Source organism: Mustelus asterias, chromosome 14 (assembly GCF_964213995.1).
Source record: "Mustelus asterias chromosome 14, sMusAst1.hap1.1, whole genome shotgun sequence".
NCBI classification, from domain to species: Eukaryota; Metazoa; Chordata; class Chondrichthyes; order Carcharhiniformes; family Triakidae; genus Mustelus; species Mustelus asterias.
In genome coordinates, this window is record NC_135814.1 from 19,499,829 (window position 1) to 19,512,117 (window position 12,289).

General features: G+C 41.1%; 1 pseudogene; it reads right to left on the reverse strand.

The window, feature by feature from the left end:
• Positions 1-11,676: 11,676 nt before the first annotated feature.
• LOC144504171 (U6atac minor spliceosomal RNA) lies at positions 11,677-11,810 on the reverse strand (annotated as a pseudogene).
• Between the last annotated feature and the right edge of the window lie 479 nt (positions 11,811-12,289).

Below are 12,289 nucleotides of genomic sequence, written 5' to 3' on the forward strand. Positions count from 1 at the left end.
GGGTGTGGTGACTAGGGGAATTTCACAGTAACTTCATTGCAGTGTTAATGTAAGCCTACTTGTGACAATAATAAATAAACTTAAGAGATTTTACACATGTGCCCCATCCTTATTTAGGCCAAGGGTAAAATCGTGCTGCTTGCTAGGGCACACAATTTCTACCAATGATCAGAGATGAATCTCCAGCCTAAATCCATTCAAAGGCAGCCCATTATTTAAATCCTATTTGCAACACCTATGCTCTCTGAATAGGAAGAATATTCTCAGCTTCCTTCAATAATTCCCAATATGCTTCTATAATATATAGGAGTCATTTTACTTAATTTTATTTAGCCTCCCCGAATTGGAAACAAAATGAAAAAGCAGGTTTTAAGATTGCATTATTCCAGAATCGACAGCACAGTGCATACGAGTGGCACACATAATGTGAATGAAGAATATCACATCATGTGAACAGGTTACAGGTTGATAGGAATTATCACTTGCAATGCTCTGAATATTGGTTCCTAAATGAAGGTTATTGTGCAAATCAGAGGTGACTTGCAAGGAGCTGAGATAAACCAGCTTCAGTTCCATACAGTAAGCGGTGAAATTTCATTTTGGTGCATCTGCACTATTTATGAGATGTAAAAACAGCTTTTTGTATTTTAAAGCAATGTATTATGATGAACAAATAGAAATGTAGGAAGCAACTATGCTTGCTCTGAACACATGGTAACTTCTAAAAATTAATTTATGGGATATGGGTTTCACTGGCTAAGTGAGCATCCATTGCCCATCCCTAATTGTCCTTGAGAAAGTGGTGATGGGCTACCTTCTCGAATCGCTGCAGACCATGTGGTGAATATACACCCATAGTACTGGCAGCAATTAAGGGAACGTTGATATACTTCCAAGTCAGGATGATGAGTGGCTTGCAGGGGAACCGCCAGGTGCTGGTGTTCCCATGTGTCTGCTGCCCTTGTCCTTCTCGATGGTCATGATGTGGAGATGCCGGCGTTGGACTGGGGTAAACACAGTAAGAGTTTTAACAACACCAGGTTAACAACACCTGGTGTTGTTAAAACCCTTCCTGTCTTCTCGATGGTAGCAGTTGTAGGCTTGGAAAGTGCTGCTTAAGGAGCCTTGATGAGTTGCTGCAGTGCATCTTGTACATGGTACACACTGCTGCCACTGTGTGTCAGTGCTGGAGGGAGTGAACCTGTGTGGAAGGGAAGGCAATCAAGCGGGCTGCTTTGTCTTGGATTGTGCCAAACTCTTGAGTGTTGTTGGAGCTGCACTCATTCAGGCTAGTCTAGTTTAGTTTCTGGTCAATGGTAATCCCCAGGATATTGTTAGAACAAAGAACAAAGAACAAAGAAAAGTACAGCACAGGAACAGGCCTTTCGGCCCTTCAAGCCTGCGGTGATCATGATGCCCTAACCAAACTTAAAAAATGCCTTCTGCCCATGTCCCTCTATTCCCTCCCTAATCATGTACCCATCCAAGAGTCTCTTAAATGTTGCTAATTTGCCGGCTTCTACCACGTCCTCTGGCAGCGCATTCCAGACACCCACCACTCTCTGTGTGAAAAACTTCCCCCGCACATCTCCTTAAACCTTCCCCCTCTCATCTTCACCCTGTGCCCCCTTGTAATTGGCACTTCCACACTTGGAAAAAGCCTCTGACTATCCACCCTGTCTATGCCTCTCATAATTTTGTAGACCTCTATCAGGTCACCCCTGAGCCTCCATCTTTTCAGTGAAAACTGGTAGTGGGGAATTCAATGATTGTTGTTCCATGGAATGTCAAGGGGCAATGTTTAGATTTTCTCTTATTAGAGATGGCCATTACTGGTACTTGTGTGATGGGCATGTTATTTGCCACTTTTCAGCCCAAGCCTGGATATTGTCCAGGTCCTATTGATTTGGACATGAACTGCTTCAGTATCTGAGGAGTTGCAAGTGGTGCTGAACATTGTGCAGTCATCAGCAAACATCCCCACTCCTGACCTTATATTGAAAGGAATGTCATCAAATAAGCAGCCTGGAGATGGTTAGGCCTCGGACGCTATCCTGAGGAACTTCTACAGTAACATTCTGGAACTCAGGTAACTGATCTCCAACAACCACAACAATCTTCCTTTGTGCCAGGTATGAGTCCAACCAGTGGATAGTTTTTTCCCCGATTTCCAATGATTCCAGTTTTTCCACAGCTCCTTGTTGCCATATTCAGTTAAATGTGACCTTGATATCAAGAAACTGAACTAGACTAGCCATATAAATACCATGGCTACAAGAGCGGGTTATATTCTAGGAATCCTGCGGTGATAGCTCACCTCCTAAATCCTCAATGCCTGTCCACTATCTACAAGATACATGCCAGGAGTGTAACAGAATACTCTCCACTTGCCTGGATGAGTGCAACTCCAACAACACTGAAGAAGCTCAACACCACCCAAGACAAAGCAACCCATTTGATTGGCATCCCTTCCACAAACATTCACTCCCTCCACCATTGATACACAGTGGCAGCAGTGCATACCATCTACAAGATGCACTGTAGAAACACCTCAAGGCAATTCACGACAGCCCCTACCAAACCCATGACTGCCACGACAATATCTATAAAAAGCAACAGCTCCATCTGTAAGTTCCTGTCCAATTCACTCATCACCCTGACTTGGAAATATGTCGCCGTTCCTTCACTGTCGCGGGGTCAAAATCCTGGAACTCCCTCACGAGCAGCACTGTAGGTGCACCTACACCACATGGGCTGCAGTGGTTCAAGAAGGCAGATCAGCACCACCTTCTCAAGGGCAATTAGGGATGGGCAATGAATGTTGTCCTAGCCTAGCCAGCAAAGCCTGCATTCCATGAATGAATAAACAACATGTTAGACAGAAAAATACATTCCAACACCTGTGTATGGAGTGATGCCATGGTGGGGCAAAACAATATTTAGAAACTTCAGCAAAACTAATTGCGGCAAACTTCGCTTTTCACTAATAGTCCATGGAAGTATGTATTTTTTTATTCATTCATGGGACATGAGCATCACTAGCTGGCCAGCATTTATTGCACATCCCTAGTTGCCCGAGAGCAGTTGGCAGTCAACCACATTGCTGTGGCTCTGGAGTCACATGTAGGCCAGACCAGGTAAGGAAGGCAGATTTCCTTCCCTAAAGGACATTAGTGAACCAGATGGGTTTTTCTGATAATCGACAATGGTTTCATGGTCATCAGTAGATTCTTAATTCCAGATATTTTTTATTGAATTCAAATCCACCATCTGCTGTGGCGGGATTTGAACCTGAATCCCCAGAACATTAGCTGAGTTTCTGGATTAATAGCCTGGTGATAATACCACTAGGCCATCACATTCAAAATGGTGTCTTTTTAAAATGGCAGGGTAACAGCTACCCAGTACACTGGTATTCTAGCCAGCTGTAACATGGAGTAGTTAGAGGTAAATTCCATGATATGATAATCCAGTTGTGAGTTCCAATTAATGCCCAAAACAGTGATAATTTTCAAGTATAAATGTGTACATATTTGCACCAGACAATGAGCACCCAATTTGCACCGTAAAATTATAATTTAGGTCCTACAGACATCAAAAAGACCCTCATTTGTGTATTTAAACAGCCTTTCTCTGAATAGGCAGGCACGCTACTTGCCCACTTACAGGCTGTAATGACCTCAACGAGGCCCATGAGGTTGGCCTCTTGGCGTATGAACTCCCTGATTGAGGTAACGATTGCCTGCCTAATCAGGGAGTCTCGCCTGTGTATTATATTGAGGAGTGTCAGAGCTGCTGACACTCTGGATTCTGACTTTTCACCTTAGGAATGGAATTGAGTTTGTAAATAAAGGGAATCTGGTGAAGGGAGACCGACCTCTGAGGAGTTATTTCACAGGCCCATCTGAAAATTGCATCAGGTGGTCTTTGGACATTAATGAGCGTAAGTTGAAGGTCAACCTAATTGTTTTAAAAGCTGCAGTAAAATTCCGTGGAACCTTTCACTGTGAATGAAGAAACATTTGAGTTGTAGTTTATTGTGGATCAACATTAAGAGGTAGGCGTAGATGGCAAAATGACCTGTTCCGGTTTCAACCTTCTTGTGTTTTCATGTAACCAGGAATATTGTTTGTAGAACACAATAGCTGACTTCTGAACAAGTGAGGCCCAATCAGATCTGCTAAATGTGGAACAAATGTGATCTTCGATTTTGTTTGAACACAAGCTAGGGCAATCTAAAAATAAGAGCAGGAATGTTCTGTAAAATAAAAAAAACATAAACACTCAGGGTATTTTGTTAGTCAACACAGAGAGGAATATTATTAGCACAATATGTTACAAACCTCTCATTATAAGCTGTCACAGAATGTCTTTGTAATAACCAACAGAAGTGTTAAATTTTTCATGAGCTATGTCCCATATATGAACCACTTCACTGGTTCAACGAGCGTATAATGATAAAGATGGTTATAAAAATGAGGAAAGTCAAATATAGGAGTCTGAGTTGTCCTTAAATCAGTTGGAAAAAGTGAATTAAAATTGAACTGTGGCCAGTGAAACTGTAAAGCCAAGAACATAGTCACAATAATGCAATAAATGAATGAATTGGCATCAGTTTTATTTATGGTATGTCCTGAAAAACAAATAAGAGGAAAGTGCTGACTAGAAAGGGATTGTTTATTTTTTATGTTCTTAGAATACGAACAAAAGAAGTTCAAATAAGCAGTTAGGTGCATAATGTAGTAAAAGTACTGTGTTGGGCCAATTACTGCAAGTGTGTAGTAATGGCTTAATTTTCGTTTGAGTGTGGATTCCAGGTGTAAGCTGACTCTTCAAATAAGGAAAAAGTAGATATATGTACAGAACGGGAGGAGGAGTAAAAGCTGGGAAGTAAGAATACTGCTCTCAACTGCTTTTTGCCATTGCTGGCAGGATGATGATATTCAATCCATGATCTAAAATGGGTCAGTGCGCATACCCTATCCTTGACACTGAAGCAGGATTGTTCAAACATTTGTTTCTATGTGTACTGCTTGGGTACTTGAGATCAAATATGAAGTTTTAGTCAATCCTCCCATTCATTCTCTAATAATCTAAACTGCACATACTGACAGATGGGGATGATTTTACAGAATTACTTCATTTACATTAAGATCGGCCAGTAAATCAAGAATTAAAGACTTTTTAAAAAAGTCACATTACAACCTGCTTCTGGACCAAATGTTCACATTTAGATTCTCTCTAACAGGCACCTCATGATTGTTAAATTCATAGCATGGCTTCTTGTAAGTCTTGCTAACTCCAAAGCATTAAGATCTGTACAACTGAAGTCCATAAAATGTCAGAATGGGGATTACAATTGTGAGAAGGGCTAAAGGTGCTGAGTCCCATAGGATCTGCGCATCTGAGAACAAAACAAATGGACAATGATGGTGGAGACTCCAACTTCCATAACTGAACAGGAATCTCCCTTGTTTTTACCACCTATTAATAGCCTGTGTTGGAAGCATTTACAAGTTGGTCACATTGTGAATGCACATTTCAAGTTCTGTGGTGGGGCTTGAATTTGGTGCTTCTGGCTTCGCAATGTCACCCACACCGCCACAAGACCTCCATAAAAAGAAATACACAAAAATACAGGGGACGATCTCGAGCCCGCGTTTGCTGCCCGCGTGAATGTCGACGGCAACTCAATATCTGGAAGTCATAGTTCTCGCTGGCGAGATCGCGATTTTGGATCTTTCTGTAAACGGGTGCAAACCTGCTTGGACCTGGAATGGAATAGATTTTAATATAATTAACCTGCCCCCTTGCTGATATTAACCCCCTGCCGGCACAGGTCTCCCCAGGGGCGTAAAGGTAAGTATAGCCCCTGGAGGACAAGGACATGGCCAGATAGTAACCTGGCAAAGACTCCTGTAGATGTTGCTGAACAAGGGGTAGATTCAAGGCAGGAGAGCAAAACAGTAATATGAGAGTCAGAGAATGGCAGGATGGGAAAGAAAAACTAAGAATACATCATCAATGAAAACTAGATGTTATAAAAGCAGCAAAAAGGGCAAACTAAAAGCTTTGTTTCTGAATGCGCATAGCATTCATAACAAAGTAAATATAGGGAATTTTCCTGTCCTGCCTGCCACGGGAATCGTAACGGACGGGACATGGACTATGCAAAGGTCCGTTGACCTCGGGCGGGAATTTTCAGTTCTGGGCGAGCGCGGCCAGAAAATCCCACCCAATGAATTGATAGCACACACTAAAGTAAATATATATGATCTGATAGCTATTATGGAAACATGGCTGCAGGGTGACAAGGACTGGTCCTGTATACTGAGGAGTATATTATGTTGTAGGCACCAGAATACAAAGGTATTCAATATTTACATGTAGTCTCTTTCATTGTAAATGGAAGAAGCAGTGAGGAAGAGTGAAGTTGCCGTGTTTGCAATGCAGCCTGCCATTACTGGTGAAAAGCTACAAATATTCCTTTCTATTTTTGTAAAGATGCATAATTCCTCTCACCATTAGAAACACTTCAGATATTTGCTTTCCAAGCAGAAATGTGTTTGGAAAATTATAATCAGGCTCTGTTCACAGTGCATCTGGGACTCTGGGTGGCAATTTCAAACCTTTTACCAACGGAAAGCCTGCATTTATGTTTGAACAAACACATATTTGGGGCTTGTAGTGCTCAGTAATAAAATTTTTGCATCTGTGAACAATCCCACTGGGAATTTACAACCAGAGTTCTCCAGCGTGCATTTCCCAATCCTGCTGAACATTCAAATTGTTAAGTGCAGTGCAATTGTTCTCAACTTAGTCAAATTAATATTTTTGTTCTGTTTGTAAGACGTTTGTGCATTGCTTTATCTTGCTATCTGTCATCTAGCCTAAGTTATGGCATTGGATTCTTATAATTGTTCCCTATGCTCTAACCCAGATTAGCTGCATTGAATGTCCTGTAATTTGTAGGTATGGGTTATTTATTCTGAAGTCCAAATATTGTGTTCTCCCATCATATATCAATATAAATAATAATAACAACTTGCATTTACATGACATTCTTTGCAAAATAAAATGTTCCAGGGCACTGTCAGGAGCATTGTCAAACTCAGTTGGATACTGAGTCATAGGAGGCCAAGGCACCATACATTGTGTCAAAGAGGTAGGTTTTAAGGAGCATCTTAAAGAAGGAGAGAGAGCGAGGTGGAGCAATTTATAGAGGGAATTCCAGAGGTTAGGGGTTTGGTAGCTAAACAATGGTCCTGATGGTGGGGGGGAGGGGAGGTGGAGGGGGCGGGGTGGAGTCTGGAACTAGGGGATCATAGTTTGAGGATAAGGGGTAAACCTTTTAGGACTGAGTTGAGAGATATTTCGTCACCCAGATAGTGGCGAATCTGTGGAGTTCACTACCACAGAAAGTAGTTGAGGCCAAAACATTGTATGGTTTCAAGAAGAAATTAGATATAGCTCTTGGGGCTAAAGGGATCAAGAGATATTGGGGGGAAGGTGGGATCAGGATGTTGAATTTGATGATCAGCCATGATCAAAATGAATGGCGGAGCAGGCTCGAAGGGCTGAATGGCCTCCTCCTGCTTCTATTTTCTATGTTTCTATTTTCCTAAAGTCATGAGCAATAAGAATTGGGATAGTGCAAGAGACGCAAGATAGTGGAGGAGCACAGAGATCTTGATGGGTTGTGTGGCTGGAAGAGGTTACAACGTGAGCTACATCTTTAAGAAACATATTATTGTTCTGTACTCAAGTACATTTTATCACAATGAATTATCCATGTAATTTATTAAAAAAATCTTTCTGAGCGAGATCAGTTCATTTATAATGCAGGAGGAAAATGGGATATATCGCTGTGTACTTCAGGAGAAGTATGCATTATTCATCAGAGAACATACAACAAATTCTGAGAATCTGGCACTTAGCTAAACTTAGCATATAAACGACGGGGAAAGTAATCTTTGGTGACAACAGCATGTTTTTCTGATAATTTATTAAGTTGTTAAAGAATATTGCTTTTAATGCAAATGAATTATCCATAACGTTTATAGAAAAAATAGCATTCAATGGTGAATGCAGATTGTTTGAGTTTTGCCTCATGTACTGGAGCTTTTGGATTGGCAGCTAGTTGCTCTCAAACAAATGTGGCAAATTCAGCAGGTAATGTAACTCAGAGTTATCAGTGGGATCTGTAATTCACAAGCATTGAATGAGGTAGATCTTTAACTTCATGGACACAGGATTCACTCTTCGGAAAGCTCATTAAGGGAAATCAGTCAAAGATAATCTCATGTCCATAATAGAACACATCCGATTATTCACTCACAGAACCCCTACAATGCAGAAGGAGGCCATTCAGCCCATCGATCCTGCACCAACAACAAGCCCACCTAGGCCCTATCCCCACCTATTTACCCTAGCTAGTCTCCCTGACATTAAGGGGCAATTTACCATGGTCAATCAGCCTAACCTGTACATCTTTGGAGTGTGGGAGGAAACCGGAGCACCCAGAGAAAACCCACGCAGACATAGGGAAAACGTGCAAACTCCACACAGACAGTAACCCGAGGCTGGAATTGAACCCGGTTCCCTGGCGTTGTGAGGCAGCAGTTAAACCACTGTGCCACCGTGCCGCCCCACTCATTGAGCAGACAGTAACTATTATAGCAGTGTGATCCTACCTGGTCATTTTTTTCTTCAAATCGTGCTGACGTGATTCTGTAAACCCAAAATTATAGAGAGAAACTTAATCGTCAAATCTCATTTTTATTGCATAGAATTCTGCAATTTTTTTTTAACAGTATTTTTGGGACTATATTCCACTTATAATTTGATTGTCATAATGAATATAATTCTATATTTATTACACATGCATGGACTCATTAAGCTGAATGACTTCCTTCTGTTCTGTATGCCATCTATGATTCTGTGATTGCATCAAATCCAGAATTCCTATGGATGTCTGTCAAATTACCTTCTGCAGGTCCTTTCGCTTCTTATGAACACTACAAAACAGTGAGTTGGCTATCACCCATAGAACATTTTACTAGAGATGCACTCTTTCCTTGAATAAATATTTGGGAGTTCTTTGGTTGAGGGGGACTAGGGGCAGCACAGTGGCACAGTGGTTAGCACTGTTGCCACACAGCGCCAGGGACCCGGGTTTGATTCCCGGCTTGGGTTACTGTCTGTGTGGAGTTTGCACATTCTCCCTGTGTCTGCATGGTTTCCGGGTGCTCCGGTTTCCTCCCACAGTCCAAGGATGTGTGAGTAAGGTGCATTGGCCATGCTAAATTGACCTTTAGTGTCCCAGGATGCGTAGGTTAGAGGGATTAGCCGGGTAAATATGTGGGGTTACGGGGATAAGGCCTTGGTGGGATTGTTGTTGGTGCAGACTCGATGGGCCAAATGGCCTCTTTCTGTACTGTAGGGATTCTATGATTCTAATGTTCATAAATTACCTTCACTGAAGTGAGATGAGAGATAGGTCTTCTTGCAAGTTTGGTTGGCAAATTGTGAGCTTGTCACCAAAAGTGCTCATGTTGCTATTTACTGTAGAGAGGATTTGGTTTGGACTGCCACACCTGGTTTACTAGATTTAGTATTGGAAAAATATTAGGACAATTAGAATCCGTTATTGGCACAGTTCTGATCATTCAATTTATTTTAAATTGCTTTTGTTGCGTTGCTTATCTTAGTTGTTGTTTCTCTGATGCAATCAATCCACGCTTTGCCCATTTATTCTTTGTGCTCCCAGTGTTTCCTCCTTGAATTGATTTTGTAAATCCAGGAAGGTTTATGCATCATCACTGCTGCTTTCAACAACAATGTAGTGACTTTAATACTGGGAAAAATGCGCCAAACGTTTCACCGCAGCCTCAGGGAAGAAATGGATGCCAAATAAAAGGAGAAAAAGAATTTAGCGAAGAGATGGGTTTTGAAGGAAGAGCAGGAAGTGGAAAGGCAGAAAGAATTCAATAATTGGCGGCATAAGCGGTCAAATGAGGATCCGCCAATGACGGCGCAAAAGGAGATATGCTGCACAAGAGGATAATCAGAGAAAGGGACTATTTGTTGTGGGGGATTGTACGGCAGGAAATGGTCACAGAAAGATGGACTTTGGGAGTCATTTAAATACAAGCCCACCAACACCTCTACTTTCTCCGAAGGCTAAGGAAATTCAGCAAGTCCACTATGACTCTCTGCAATTTCTACGGATGCACCATAGAAGGCATCTTTTCCAGTTGCATCACAGCTTGGTAGGGCTCCTGCTCTGACCAAGACTGCAAGAAACTACAAATGGTTGTGAACATAGCCCAATCCATCATTAAAACCAGCCTCCCATCCATTGACTCCCTCTACACTTCCCTCTGCCTCAGGAAAGCAGCCAGCATAATTAAGGACCCCACGCACCCTGGACATTCTCTCTTCCACTTTCTTCCGTCAGATGGAGAAGTCCAAAAACACGTACCAACCAACTCAAGAACAGCTTCTTCCCTGCTGCCATCAGACTTTTGAATGGTCCTATCACATATTGAGTTGATCTTTCTCTTCACCCTATCTGTAACTGCAACACTCTCTTCAGCAACCTATCATTTCCTTCTCCCCTATGTACTCTATGAATGTTATGTTTTGTCTGTAACAGTTCACAAGAAACAATACTTTTCACTATATCCCAATACATGCGACAACAATAAATTAATTCAATTCAATAATTTTAAATGAGAGACTGTTGGGCCAGTTTAGGTGAGCAGTGACAGGGGTGATGCACAAGCAATATGTGTTGAGGGATAAGATACAAGAAGCAGTGTTTTGGATGAGCAGTCTTGATGCTGGAGCATTGTGAGGCCTGGTTGGTTCTGGCAGCAGATTACCATGACCTGGAATAGCCCAGCAGGATGAGATACTTAAGTTCTCTGAAGATCCAAAATGTTGGGCTCTGTCCCAAAGCCTTTCCTCACTCCCATACTATAGACTTCCAAAATAAAAACTTGGCAATAACCAATCACTATTTTCTGATTTATCTTGTTTCTTATCCTTTATAGTTCCTTGCGTTCAGTGATTGTAAATTTTGAAGTTGAATGGGTTATAACATTTAACTAAAAATGAAACAAGTAACTTGACTCCCTATTAGAATCAAACAGAAGACAATAGTCGCTTTCCATTTGAGTCAGCTATAATGAAATAATGTTGCAGTTGGTGATACGATAGAGTAAATTAGTTTACCTTTATGAATGAATATAATTGCTCTTCTGCTACAACATTTGTAGCAAAAGTCATCAATTTAATCTAGTAATTCTTACAAATGTCTGGATTCTCTGCCAGCAGACTGGATGTCCCGAAGAAATGTATCTTTCTTGCCTATCACGATAACATTATTAATCTCATATCATTAGTTTAAATGTGTTTGACATTAGACTTTGGCCCAATTACTGATAATTACCATCATGCATCATTACCAAATATTTTTACATCAACTCAGAACACATTGCCTTCTGTTTAATATGGGGAATAGGTCAATGAATATTGTTAGATGAAGCTCCCTCATCAGTGTATTACAGTAACCTTTACTGTTTTATCTTCATGGTGAATTACGTTAACATCTTTCAGACAAACCCTTTTCTCAAAATAAGTATTTTATTATAAAATTCCTTTTTTGCAGATTTAAAATTATGGTTAGCTGACATTAAGGAGATGTCAACATTTTTAACTGTTTGTGTGCTGTAAGACTACAGGGAAATAGAAGTTGTTATTCTTATCTCAGGGAAATGCTAACCTTCCCTTCATTTCCTGCCTTCTTCTCTATTTTACACTCTGTTAACTGATCATTTTATTCGTCCACCTTCCTCAGTCTCCTCTTCTCATTTCCGAATAATTTTTTTTTCATTAGTTCTAATTTCTATTTTACTTATAGTTCTACCCTCCAACTCCATCACTGGTATTTTACGACCTCGTTCGGGTGGGGCTCGTAAAATCCCACCCGAGGCCAATGGAGTATTCCGTCCTGTGAGCTGCGCCGTTCCGGGGCATGTGGGGGTAAATTTCCGGCACATGAGTTTGATTGAGCTAAGCTAAGAGCAGGGTAGGTTCCAAGAACAACTGCTGCTCACACCATTAAATCAGCATCAGTTTATGCTTAAAACTCCATTCCGTTATAGCATTGGAAATGAGTTAATGTGACCAGTATGAACAGAATTCTTCATTCATCCAAATTTCAGCTTCAAGGAGTTGGCTCCTGGACTCTACGCAACGCTAAGTCTGATTTATTTCAATATTG